Here is a 14757-nt window from a genome sequence, read left to right as displayed (position 1 = left end):
ATTGCCCAGGCTGGAGTACAGTGGCGTGATGACAGTTCACTGCAGCCTCAGCCTCCCATGCTCAGGCAATCCTCCCACCTCAACATCCTGAGTAGCTAGGACCACAGGTGTGTGCCACCATGCTCAGCTAATTTTTTTTTTTTTTTTTTTTTTGGAGAGATGGGGTTTAGCCATGTTTCCCAGACTGGTCTTGGACTCCTGGGCTCAAGCAATTCACCCTCCTTGGCCTCCCAAAATGCTGGGATTATAGGTGTGAGCCACCATGCTGGGCCAGAAAACTTTATTTTTTTAGAGCAGTTTTGGGTTCACAAAAACTCAAAAGGAAGATATTCCATATACTCTATGCCCCACATATGAATAGCTTCCCCCATTATCAACATCCCCCACCAGAGAGGTACTTTTGTTACAATCAAAGCAACTACATTGACACATCATAATCACCCAAGTTCGTTGTTTACATTTGGATTCACCCTTGCTGTTTTATGTTCTCTGGTTTTGAACTAATGTATAACAACATATATCCACCATTATAGCATCATACAGAGTATATTTTTACTGCCCTAAAAATCCCTTGTGCTCTGCTTGTTCATCTTTCCTCCACCACCTTCACTCCACCGGCAACCATTGATTTGTTTACTGTCTCCATAGTTTTGCCTTTGGATCCATACTTTTTACTTTGTGACTTGGTAGTTCCTCCTGCAAATGTAGAATGTATTCCTCCAACCCCGGGCTTTGAACTCAGCCATGTGACTTGATTTGGCCAAATAAATATAGGCAAAAGTGATCACGTGCCAGTTCTGAGCCTAAGCCTTAAGAGGCCTCATGTTTTTTCATGGCTCTTAATGTATTTTCCTTTACCATAGGAAAAGCATGTCCAGACTGGCCCATTGGTCTAAGGAGGATGACAGATACTTGACACAGAGCTGCCTAACCAACCTACAAAACTGCAGTGAAAGACAGAATCAACCAGCTGAGCCCTCTCTAGGTTAAACAGTTCTTCAATGCATGAGGAAGCCTACCTGAGATCTGAAGAGCTATTCCAGCTGACCTATACATAGATGCATAAGAAAGAAGGATGGGTGTGGAGGCATGTGTAATACCAGCTACACAGTAGGCTGAGCCAGGAGAATCACTTGAACTCACAAGGCAGAGGTTGCAGTGAGTTGGGATTGCTCCATCAAAGAAGGAAGGAAGGAAGGAAGCAAGGAAGGAAGGAAGGAAGGAAAGACTTTTTTGTATGCAATTAAGATGTTTTTGATTATTTTTTGTGCAGCAACAGCTAATACACTATATTTATACTTAAGGAAATATTACATTTCAGTTAGATCCTTTGTAATCTACTGCAACGTTTTCCCTCTCAACTTTATAAACCTTTCTAAAGCATAGACAGTTGAGCCACTGCTTAACTGCTCAGGCTCTGGACCAACTCTTCTAAAATGTTGTCCCATTTATCCACTGTGTCTTCCATAACATCAACAAATTAAATTATCCATTGTCTAAACACAAAAACCAGAGATACTCTGGTGACATAGTAGGAATCTTCTCACCTTGGTTGACCACCTAGGCAGTTCTCTGAGCAGAAGTAGATGCAGAAGTACCTCATTTGGTGGAGACGTAGAGTTAGAGAAGCTTGTTTGCAGAAGCTGTAAAACCAAGAAGGAAAAAATAACAGGATAACAGCAACAACAAAAACTAATTAAATCTCTGTTGCTGATATGTTAGTAGATTTAAGTGTGTTACAAAATATTCTTTAAATTACTGTATATATTTTCAAATGTTTGTTAGATACAAAAGTTAAATGAGCTGAGCATTAAACAAAATACAAAATTATTTTGACTATTGCTATCCAGATTAAAAACAAAAACAAAAACCTGAGCATTAAGAATCTGTCACTATATCTTTTATCCAAATAACTTATATTTAAATTTCTAGATAATATTGACATGGTAGAATTGAGATGGAGAAAAGCAGGAAGAGAGTTTTATGATTCTAAGAGTGTGTAGAATTCTTACCTTGTTTAGGGGAAGATATAGATGTCTATTTTCTTAAGTAAAAAGCATGTTTTAAAAAACACAAAATTTGGAACAAAGTGAAATAATGACCAAAACAACAAAAACAGATATATCAGTAATTACAATAAGTATAAATGGATTAAATTTCCAGTTCAAAGATGGAAATTGTCAGAGGCCTCCAAGATGGCCAAATAAGAACAGCTCTGGTCCGCAGCTCCTAGCAAAATTGACACAGAAGATGGATGATTTCTGCATTTCCAACCGAAGTACCTGGTTCATCTCATTGGGACTCGTTGGACAGTGGGTGCAGCCCACAGAGGGCAAGCTGAAGCAGGGCAGGGCATTACACCTCACCAGGGAAGCACAAGGGGTCAGGGGATTTCCCTTTCCTAGCCAAGGGAAGCCATGACAGACTGTACCAGGAGGAATGGTATACTCCCGCCAAAATACTGCTCTTGTCCCACAGTCTTAGCAACTGGTAGACCAGAGGTTTCCCTCCTGTGCCTGGCTCAGCGGGTCCCACACCCGCAGAGCCTAGCTCACTGCTAGCGCAGCAGTCTGAGATCAACATGCAAGGTTGCAGCCTGGCAGGGGGAGAAGCCTCCCCTATTGCTGAGACTTGAGTAGTAAACAAAGCTTTCAGGAAGCTCAAACTGGGCAGAGCCCACCGCAGCTCAGCAAGGCCCACTGCCTCTCTGGACTCCACCTCTGTGGGCAGGGCATAGCAGAACAAAGGGCAGCAGACAACTTCTGCAGACTTAAATGTCCCTGTCTGACAGCTCTGAAGAGAGCACTGGTTATCCCAGCATGGCATTCAAGCTCTGAGAATGGACAGACTGCCTCTTCAAGTGGGTCCCTGACCCCTGTGTAGCCTAAGAGATACTTCCCAGTAGGGGCCGACAGACACCTCACACAGGCCCTTCTCGGACTAAGCTTCCAGAGGAAGGATCAGGCAGCAATGTTTGCTGTTCTGCAATATTTGCTGTTCTGCAGCCTCTGCTGGTGATAACCAGTCAAACAGGGTCTGGAATAGACCTCCAGCAAACTCCAATAGACCTGCAGCTGAGGGACCTGACTGTTAGAAGGAGAACTAACAAACAGAAAGGAATAGCATCAACATCAACAACAACAAAAAAGGACATCCACACCAAAACCCCATTTGTAGGTCACCAACATCAAAGACCAAAGGTAGATAAAACCACAATGATGGGGAGAAACCAGAGCAGAAAAGCTGAAAATTCCAAAAACCAGAGCACTTCTTCTCCCTCAAAGATTGCAGTTACTCTCCAGCAACAGAACAAAACTGGATGGAGAATGAGTTTGACAAGTTGACAGAAGTAGGTTTCAGAAGGTCGGTAATAACAAACTTCTCCAAGCTAAAGGAGCATGTTCTAACCTGTTGAAAGGAAGCTAAAAACCTTGAAAAAAGGTTAGACGAATGGGTAAGTAGAATAAACAGTGTAGAGAAGACCTTAAATGACCTGATGGAGCTGAAAACCACAGCACGAGAACTTCATGATGCGTGCACAAGCTTCAATAGCCAATTCGATCAAGTAGAAAAAAGGATATCAGTGATTAAAGATCAAATTAATAAAATAAAGCAAGAACACAAGATTAGAGAAAAAACAGTAAAAAGAAATGAACAAAGCCTCCAAGAAATATGGGACTATGTGAAAAGACCAAATCTGCATTTGATTGGTGTACCTGAAAGTGACAGGGAGAATGGAACCAAGTTAGAAAACACTCTTCAGGATATTATCCAGGAGAATTTCCCCAACCTAGCAAGACAGGCCAACATTCAAATTCAGAAAATACAGAGAACACCACAAAGATATTCCTCGAGAAGAGCAACCCCAAGACACATAATTGTCAGATTCACCAAGGTTGAAATGAAGGAAAAAATGTTAACGGCAGCCAGAGAGAAAGGTCGGGTTACACATAAAGGGAAACCAATCAGACTAACAGCGGATCTCTCTGCAGAAACCCTACAAGCCAGAAGAGAGTGGGGGCCAATATTCAACATTCTTAAAGAAAAGAATTTTCAACCCAGAATTTTATATTCAGTCAAACTAAGCTTCATAAGTGAAGGAGAAATAAAATCCTTTACAGACAAGCAAATGCTGAGAGATTTTGTCACCACCAGGCCTGCTTTACAAGAGCTCCTGAAGGAAGCACTAAACATGGAAAGGAACAACCAGTACCAGCCACTGCAAAAACATGCCAAATTGTAAAGACCATCGATGCTATGAAGAAACTGCATCAAATAACAGTCTAAATAACCAGCAAGTATCATACTTGCAGGATCAAATTCACACATAACAATATTAACCTTAATGTAAATGGCTAATTGCCCCAGTTAAAAGACACAGACTGGCAAATTGGATAGAGTCAAGACCCATCAGTGTGCTGTATTCAGGAGACCCATCCCATGTGCAGAGACATACATAGGCTCAAAATAAAGGGATGGAGGAAGATCTACCAAGCAAATGGAAAACGAAAAAAAGCGGGGGTTGCAATCCTAGTCTCTGATAAAACAGACTTTAAGCCAACAAAGATCAAAAGAGACAAAGAAGGCCTTACTTAATGGTACGGGGATTCAACAAGAAGAGCTAACGATCCTAAATATATATGCACCCAATACAGGAGCACCCAGATTCATAAAGCAATTCCTTAGAGACCTACAAAGAGACTTAGACTCCCACACAATAATAATGGGAGACTTTAACACCGCACTGTCAACATTAGACAGATCAACGAGACAGAAAGTTGGCAGGGATATCCAGGAATTGAACTCATCTCTGCACCAAGCAGACCTAATAGACATCTATAGAACTCTCCACCCCAAATCAATAGAACATACATTCTTCTCAGCAACACATCACACTTATTCTAAAATTGACCACAAAATTGGAAGTAAAACACTCCTCAGTATTTCAAAGAACAGAAATTACAAAAAACTGTCTCTCAGACCACAGTGCAATCAAATTGAAACTCAGGATTAAGAAACTCACTCAAAACCATACAATGACATAGAAGCTGAAAAATCTGCTCCTGAATGAGTACTGGGTAAATAACAAAATGAAGGCGGAAATAAAGATGTTCTTTGAAACCAATGGAACAAAGACACAACGTACCAGAATTTCTGGGACACGTTTAAAGCAGTGTATAGAGGAAAATTTATAGCACTAAATGCCCACAAGAGAAAGCAGGAAAGATCTAAAATCAACACCCTAACTTCACAATTAAAAGAACTAGAGAAGCAAGAGCAAACACATTCAAAAGCTAGCAGAAGGCAAGAAATCTAAGATCAGAGCAGAACTGAAGGAGATAGAGACACAAAAATACCCTTGAAAAAATCAATGAATCCAGGAGCTACTTTTTTGAAGAGATCAACAAAATAGATAGATCGCTAGCAAGACTAATAAAGAAGAAAAGAGAGAAGAATCAAATAGACACAATAAGAAACGATAAAGGGGATATCACCACCAATTCCACAGAAATACAAACTACCATCAGAGAATACTATAAACACCTCTAGGCAAATCCTCTAGGGAATCCTCCCTAACTCATTTTGTGAGGCCAGCATCATCCTGATACCAAAGCCTGGCAGAGACACAACAAAAAAAGAGAATTTTAGACCAATATCCCTGATGAACATCAATGCGAAAATCCTCAGTAAAATACTGGCAAACCGAATCCAGCAGCACATCAAAAAGCTTATCCACCATGATCAAGCGGGCTTCATTCCTGGGATGCAAGGCTGGTTCAACTTGCACAAATCAATAAATGTAATCTATCATATAAAGAGAACCAATGACAAAAACCACATGATTATCTCAATAGATACAGGAAAGGCCTTCAACAAAATTCAACAGCCCTTCATGCTAAAAACACTCAATAAACTAGGTATTGATGGAACATATCTCAAAATAATAAGAGCTATTTATGACAAACCCACAGCCAATATCATACTGAATGGGCAAAAATTGGAAGCATTCCCTTTGAAAACTGGCAGAAGACAAGCATGCCCTCTCTTACCTCTCCTATTCAACACAGTGTTGGAAGTTCTGGCCAGAAAGAAATAAAGAGTATTCAATTAGGAAAAGAGGAAGTCAAATTATCCCTGTTTACAGATGACATGATTCTATATTTAGAAAACCCCATTGTCTCAGCCCAAAATCTCCATAAGCTGATAAACAACTTTAGCAAAGTCTCAGGATACAAAATCAATGTGCAAAAATCACAAGCATTCCTATACACCAGTAACAGACAAACAGAGAGCCAAATCATGAGTGAACTCCCATTCACAATTGCTACAAAGAGAATAGAATATCTAGGAATCCAACTTACAAGGGATGTGAAGGACCTCTTCAAGAACTACAAACCACTGTTCAATGACATAAAAGAGGACACAAACAAATGAAAGAACATTCCATGCTCATTGATAGGAAGAATCAATATCGTGAAAATGGTCAGACTGCCCAAGGTAATTTATAGATTCAATGCCATTGCCATCAAGCTACCAATGACTTTCTTCACAGAATTGGAAAAAACTATATTTAAAGTTCATATGGAATCAAAAAAGAGCCCACATTGCCAAGACCATCCTAAGCAAAAAGAACAAAGCTGGAGGCATCACCCTACCTGACTTCAAACTATACTACAAGGCTACAGTAACCAAAACAGCATGGTACTGGTGCCAAAACACAGATATAAACCAATGGAGCAGAACAGAGCCCTCAGAAATAATACCACACATCTACAACCATCTGATATTTGACAAACCTGATACAAGAAATGAGGAAAGGATTCCCTATTTAATAAATGGTGCTGGGAAACCTGGCTAGCCATATATAGAAAGCTGAAACTGGAATCCTTCCTTACACCTTATAGAAAAATTAATTCAAGATGGATTAAAGATTTAAATGTAAGACCTAAAACCATAAAAACCCTAGAAAAAAACCTAGGCAATACCATTCAGGATATAGGCATGGGCAAAGACTTCGTGACTAAAACACCAAAAGCAATGGCAACAAAAGCCAAAATAGACAAATGGGATCTCATTAAACTAAAGAGCTTCTGCACAGCAAAAGAAAATACCATCAGAGTGAACAGGCAACCTACAGAATGGGAGAAAAATTTTGCAATCTACCTATCTGACAAAGGGCTAATATCCAGAATCTACAAAGAACTTAAACAAATTTACAAGAAAAAAAAAACCATCAAAGCTGGGCAAAGGATATGAACAGACACTTCTCCAAAGAAGACATTTATGCAGCCAACAGACACATGAAAAAATGCTCATCATCACTGGCCATCAGAGAAATGCAAATCAAAACCACAAGGAGATACCATCTCATACCAGTTAGAATGGCAATCATTAGAAAGTCAGGAAACAATAGACACTGGAGAGGATGTGGAGAAATAGGAATGCTTTACACTGTTGGTGGGAGTGTAAATTAGTTCAACCATTGTGGAAGACAGTGTGGTGATTCCTCAAGGATCTAGAACTAGAAATACCATTTGACTCAGCCATCCCATTACTGGGTATGTACCCGAAGGATTATAAATCATGCTACTGTAAAGACACATGCACACATATGTTTATTGTGGCACTATTCACAATAGCAAAGACTTGGAACTAACCCAAATGTCCATCAATGATAGACTGGATTAAGAAAATGTGGCACATATACACCATGAAATACTATGCAGCCATAAAAAAGGATGAGTTCATGTCCTTTGCAGGGACATGGATGAAGCTGGAAGCCATCATTCTCAGGAAACTATCACAAGGACAGAAAACCAAACACCACATGTTCTCACTCATAGGTGGGAGTTGAACAATGAACACACATGGACACAGGGCTGGAAACATCACACACCAAGTCCTCTCGCAGGGAGGGGACTGGGGGAGGGATAGCATTAGGAGAAATACCTAATGTAAACGATGAGTTAATGGGTGCAGCAAACCAACACGGCACATGTGTACCTATGTAACAAACCTGCATGTTGTGCACATGTACCCTAGAACTTAAAGTATAATAAATAAATAAATAAAAATCCAACAAATAAAAAAAGTCAAACAGAGAAAGACAAATGCTGTATAATCTCACATATATGTGGAACCCAAAAAAGTCAAACTTATAGAAACAAAATATAATGGTGGTTAGCAGGGGCTAGGAAGTCGGGGAAATGTGGAGACGTTGGGTCAAAGGGAACACAGACTATAATTAACAATACTGTATTGTATATGTGAAATTTGCTAAGAGAACAGACATTAAATGTTCTCACCACAAAAAAATGATAACAAGGTGAATTAATAGATATGTTAACTGACTTTATTGTGGTCTTTTCACAATATATAGATACATCAAATCATCACAATGCACACCTTAAATTCATACCATTTTATTTGTCAACTATACCTCAACACAGCTGAAAAAAATAAAAACAAATCCCAAGACAGTAATGTATGTGTTATTTAAAAAAAGAGTTTTAGAGTCTTTGTCTCACTTAATTTTTTAAAAATGATGGAAATTGCCATATTGGAGTGTGTATGTATGTGCTGTTTAAAAGAGACATATCTTGTCTGTATATTAGAAGGCACAACCTGTTCTCTCTACTTCCCTTACACATGCAAATGCAGGCAAGTTTCTTAACCTTTCTGTACATCAGTTTTCTCATAAAATGGAAAATGGTGTATCAGTTAGAATTACTTTGCTACACAAAGTAAAGTGTCTCCCACGGAAAGATTAAACAATGAGAATGTTTATGCTCTTGCACAAAAATTCAATGATAGGTAGTACTTCAGTGTGTCTGCTTTGTCCTCACGCTGGCTCCTCTTCTGAACCCAAGGTTACTCCTTTTCAGGCATCCTGTGCAGCTACAACCATGAACAGCAGCGGAAGGCCTGTCTCTTTCCAGGGTATTTGTTAAAGAATAAAGAAACTTTTCTCAGAAACTTCTCAGCAACCTTCTCATCACCTTTCATTGGCTAGAATCTTATCTGTTGTTATGTCAAAAAATGTCCTTTCAAGGGCCATTGCAAAATAATGAATTTTCAAAATTACCCCTATTGCTGAAGGATAGACATAAGTTCTATTTGGGAAATAAACACTAAAAAAAAAAAAAAAATGCACTATCAGCAAGAAAAATAATGAAGAAAAATAGCTGTTATATAGGCACCCAACAATGTCTGTTACAAATGAGGATAGTATAATCAATAATCATATGTTTCCCACAGAGTTGATGCAAGCATAATATGTGAAAGTTCCTAAAAAATATCTAGCCCAAAGAAGACATTTAATGAATATTGTTCTTACTTCCACTTTCCCTTTCTTTCCCTCTTTTCCTCTAATTTCAGTCTGCCTTCTTTCTCTCTCCTCCATTTATTGGCTTAAAGATTGAAACTACAGTATGTTAAAGAGCAGCCTGGGAAAAGTCCCATGGTGCTCACCTCCACCCCTGTGCTGACAAACTGTAGGTTACCCTAAAAAACCACAAGGCTAATGTCCAACTGCCTTCAGGGAACTCCCTGAAGCTTGGAGAACATCTAAATGGCACAGAAGATCTAATTAACAGCAGCCTAGTCCTCATGAGCGTTCTTTACACCACCATCCAATTACCCATCCTGTGCAGTCAATTTGGGTGCGGGTTTTGGTAACAGCAGCTTTTCTGTATTTAGTCATCATGATAATTTATGCTTAAATATTTTGTAGGTTTGTTGAATGATTAAAGTAACTACACACACAGATATTTCAGTTTCAAATGAAAGCCCTGTAATTCATATGCACACACATAGTTTTGTGGAAAGGCATAGTTAATACTGTACATATAGTTGTTTAAAATGCTAAGTGTATCAAATGACAGCAAAGTAAAGAATCTTCTTATTTCCCTTTTCCTGGTGGTTTCCTGTAAACTGACTTCATAGGTTTTGGAGGTTGGTTTTGCTAAAATGATAATAACAAATAATAGTTAACACTTATTGAAAGCTAACCAGAAGCCAAACACTTTCCTATGTGCTTTATGTTTACTAACTAATATAATTTAATTTAAACACATTTACTTAACTGGAATGAAGAAACTGAGACACCAAGACAAGTAACTTACTCAGGATCAAGCAATCTTACTCCTAAACCTACTCTCTTAACTGTGCTGTAATGAAAACCCTACTGTTTAAGAACACTAGAGCAGGTTTGCTAATATTTGCAACATAAAATGGACTAAATAATGGTCTGAAAAAGGGTTACCCACTCTCCCTTTTCCTCCTCTGCTCCTTATACCTGGAAAATATTTAGTACCTGCCACCCCATCATAGGCTCCTCTGTCCATCCGTCTCTTGTCCCTAGTTCAATTTGTCATATTAAAAAAACAAATTGAGACACACATACACACACCAAGTACTGTCCCACTCTGTAGCATCTATCTTGGAGAGAACAAAGCCTTTGAGGTGACCACTAGGGAAGCTATGTTGCAGGAGATTTATATCTCAAGGACAGCTAGAAAGGCACATTCATCCTGCTTTTCCTAACCAGAAATGAGCTGATATAATATTTGGCCATACTAATTTCGTGAAGATAGATGCATAGTATGGGATGAAGAGATCCTAGATTCTATTCCCACCTCCACCATCACTCCAATGTCCCAACATTACTTCCGCCATTTTTTCTAACCTAGAATGTTTTCCTGCCTCCTCTCCATTCATGCCCTTCCTTTACTTTCAAATTATTTATTTTTATATTATGGCACAGTATTTAATTTCTCCAGGAAAATTGAAAAGATGAACCCAAATATTGTATTGCATTAAGGAATAGGGAAGAAGCAGAACTTCAAGAGCCCCTGTGAGATTCATATCACTCTGGTCACTAATGTATACAATTACAGGCAATCTCAAGTAACAAAATAATGTGCTACCACAATGCCCAACCCTAGCCTCCCAGCCCTACATTATCACACCTTGTTTCACTCACTTAACTAAAGCAAGCAATGTTCTAAACAGTTCTGGGTAGCAACCAATTTTTTAAAAGTAGTCATCTCAATAAAATGTAAAAGAATGGCCTATTCCATACTTAAAAGACACTGCTGAACTCTTGGATGTAGGTGAATAGGTTTGCAGTTGCTAAGTAGGACTAAGTTGCTCTGCAGAAGAAAGGCTGGTTAAGGGGCTAGGAGAGGGTGTTGTAGATTCCAGTACAAGAAAAACTAGAAGAAACAAATTAGATGATGCCCAGAGGAATAGCAGAGATGCATTCCATTTTGACTTCAGGATTGGAGAGCTGAAAAAGAGGACTAATAGTGGAATGAGCCATGCAATGCCAATTGCCCTCATCCCTTACAAAATACTCAGTAAAATGAATATTGCTGGCTATAGTTTTTTTTGTTTGTTTGTTTTTGTTTTTGGAGGCAGAGTCTCACTCTGTTGCCCAGGCTGGAGTACAGTGGCACGATCTCAGCTCACTGCAACCTCCGCCTTCCGAATTCAAGCAATTCTACTGCCTCAGCCTCCTGAGTAGCTGGGATTATAGGCGCATTCCACCACGCCCAGCTAATTTTTGTATTTTTAGTAGAGATGGGGCTTCACCATGTTGGTCAGGCTGGTCTCAAACTCCTGGCCTCGTGATCCACCCACCTCGGCCTCCCAAAGTGCTCATAGGTGTGAGCCACCATGCCTGGCCTTATTGTCTGGATAGTAAGAAACATTCTTTAAGATGATTGCAAAGAATTGTTGATACCTGCTTTCAAGTCAAAACAGGGTGAAAACAGAGATACTTCTCAGGAACAGATGACTTATTATTACATGTATTATAATAAAAATAATACTTTAATCTCTTTGAGATCTCTTTGAAGATCTATCTTTAATTCCTTACTTGGTCTTCATTTCCTTCCACCTACACTACACCTTTATTCTCTTTTTTATTTTAAAATATTTCATTGATGAATAAAAATTATATATTATTCAAGTTGTAGAACATCATGGTTTGATATACCTTGTGTACTAATTACCAGTTACATTAACTGACATATCCCTTAGTTACCATTTGTGTGTGTGTGTGTGTGTGTGTAGTGATATTAAAATCTGCACTCAGTAAACAATATAATATTATCACACTTAAAGGCTATTTATTTGTAACACCTGCCCCCTAAAAACATGCATGCATGCACACCCACACAAAATGTGATCCTGAGTTTCTTGAGGACAAGAACCCTTATTAATTTGAGTGTGGCCAGTCCCCAGCATTTCTCTTGGAACAGAGTACATACTCAATATATGTTTACTCAAAAATACGAAAAAAAATTTTATCTTATTAAAGTTGATATGGTTTGGCTGTGTCCCCACCCAACTCTCACCTTGAATTGTAATAATTCCCACATGTCAAAGGTGGAGCTAGGTGGAGATAATTGAATCATGGGGGTGATTACCCCCATACTGTCCTTGTGGTAGTGAATACGTCTCATGAGACAAGATGGTTTTATAAATGGGAGTTCCCCTGCACAAACCCTCTCTTGCCTGCTGTCACGTGCCTTTGCTCTAATTTTGCCTTCTGTCAGAATTGTGAGGCCTCCCCAGCTATGCTGAACAGTGAGTCCATTAAACCTCTTTCATTTATAAATTACCCAGTCTCAGGTATGTCTTTAGTAGCAGCTTGAGAACAAACTAATAAAAAGCTATTCTAATTTAGAGTTTCTCAGTTATAGCAGCTTAGTCTTTACTCTAAAGAGTAGAATATCATAGTCCATCAAAAAACTATTTTTTACTGAGGCCAGACATCTTGAGGTCTAAAACATTCAGATTTATTCTGCTGGGGAGAGAGTAAAGAAACCATGGTAGAGGTATCCAGAGCAGTAGGTGCCTCATCACTGACTTGGTTATAAATGCTTAGCACTCATTCTTGCTGTGAGTATTCTTCAGTCAACACTGCCAGTTTTCTGGGGTCTCTGAAAAGTACATCCTCAGTCATTTCAACTCAAAGAAGTTTGGATGCCTCCTGTGTTAGATGTGGCTGGAACTACATCAAACAACAGTGATAGAGCATGTTTCAGAATGATGTAGCCTAACCAGCTCTTAGTATTTCTGAGGAAGGACAGCCATTATTGTGATTGCTCACAGATTTTCCATTTACGATACAAATTTTAATGTCAGCCTATTATATAAAATCAAATTAAAGCAGGAAACACATAATCTGAGCAATTCTTTGTCAGCTCCAGAAAGAGTTTATACAAGAATACTAAAGAAAAAAGTAAACAGAGTGTTAGTTCTTTAAAAATTACCAGAAAACCAGGTGTAATAAGATCCTGAAAAACTTTTGATGACACCTTTACATGGCTTGGCAACCCTTCTTCTCAAGTCCCAGAGGAACAAGTGATTTTGTGTAAAAAGATTGGAAAAGATTAGTCAGAGGCAACAGCAATATAGGGTGTTTTGTAAACACCATGTATCATTCTAATTCAAAGGAACATAGATAGGAAAGGTAGGATAGGATTTACAAGGTCATCTTCCATTGAATTCAGAGTTTTTCTAGAAGACTATGAAAAGTTCTGCTGCTTTAAGATAGAAGCTGATAACTGAGGGAGGAGACTTATGAAAACAATACTGATAATAATAACAATTTCTAATGCTTATAAATTTGTGTAATGTTGGCATTATTTCTTCCTTAAATGTTTGCGAGAATTCACCAGGGAAGCCATTTGACCCTGGAATTTTTTGGGGGGAGGGTTTTACAAATTCTGATATAATTTCCTCAAAAGACATAAGGCTATTCAAACTTTCTATTTCTTGTCAGATTTGTTCATTTGTGTTTCTCAAGGAGTTTGTTCAAAGTCATTGAATTTATTGGAGTAACATTGATGGCAATATTCCCTTTTCTTGCTTTAATGTCTATAGCATCTCCAGCAATTCCTCTTTTTCACTTTTTTTTTTTTTTTTTTTTGAGATGGAATCTTGCTCTGTCGCCCAGGCTGGAGCGCAGTGGTGCTATCTTGGCTCACTGCAGCCTCCACCTCCTGGGTTCAAGTGATTCTCTTGCCTCAGCCTTCTGTGTAGCTGGGATTACAGGAGCCTGCCACCACGCATGGCTAATTTTTTGTATTTTTAGTAGAGACAGGGTTTCACCATGTCACCCAGGCTGGTCTCTAACTCCTGAGTTCAGGCAATCCACCCTCCTAGGTCTCCCCAAATGCTAGGATTACAGGCGTGAGCCACCACGGCCAGCCTAATTTTTGTATTTTTAATAGAGACAGGATTTCACCATGTTACCAGGCTGGTCTCAAACTCCTGACCTCAAGTGATCCGCCCACCTAGACCTCCCAAAGTGCTGGGATTACAGATGTGAGCCATCACACCTGGCCTTTTTCACTTTTGATGTTGAGATTTTATGTTTTCTCTCTTTTTTCACAATTATAATTTTTAAACACATTTATTTTTCTAATTAACCAACTTTTGGTTTTGTTGACTCCCTTCATTTTTCTATTTCATTGATTTCTGCTCTTTATTATTTATTTCCTTCTACTTATTTTGTGTTTAATTTGCCTTTTCTTTTAATAGCTCCTTAAGATAGAAGATGAGAGCATTGATTTTAAACCATTTTTAACCCTAATACAAGCATTTAAAGCTATAAATCTCCCTTTAAGCACTGCTTTACTGCATCTCGCAAATTCTGACATGTTGTATTTTAACTGTAATTGAGTTCAAAATATTTTCTCTTTTACCTTGTGATTCCTTCTTTGAAATATGTTGTTAAATGTA

The 14757-nt window shown here is 38.7% G+C and overlaps 2 long non-coding RNA genes across 2 annotated transcripts in view; one reads left to right on the top strand and one right to left on the bottom strand.

Moving 5' to 3' along the window:
* The window catches only part of LOC144332944 (uncharacterized), an 89060-nt gene that overhangs the window by 8339 nt on the left and 65964 nt on the right, over window positions 1–14757 (top strand). The window contains exon 2 of the long non-coding RNA XR_013401203.1: window positions 2164–2278. This is a non-coding gene — a long non-coding RNA (uncharacterized LOC144332944). The remainder of the gene's footprint in view (window positions 1–2163; window positions 2279–14757) is intronic.
* LOC107000933 (uncharacterized) overlaps window positions 8332–14757 on the bottom strand; it is a 108577-nt gene continuing 102151 nt past the window's right edge. Inside the window, exon 3 of the long non-coding RNA XR_001448095.3 lies at window positions 8332–11290. This is a non-coding gene — a long non-coding RNA (uncharacterized LOC107000933). The remainder of the gene's footprint in view (window positions 11291–14757) is intronic.

The sequence above is a fragment of the Macaca mulatta genome, chromosome 11 (genome assembly GCF_049350105.2).
Source record: "Macaca mulatta isolate MMU2019108-1 chromosome 11, T2T-MMU8v2.0, whole genome shotgun sequence".
NCBI lineage: Eukaryota > Metazoa > Chordata > Mammalia > Primates > Cercopithecidae > Macaca > Macaca mulatta.
The sequence above is the reverse complement of the archived record's forward strand: the minus strand, read 5'-3'. Positions and strand labels throughout refer to the sequence as shown.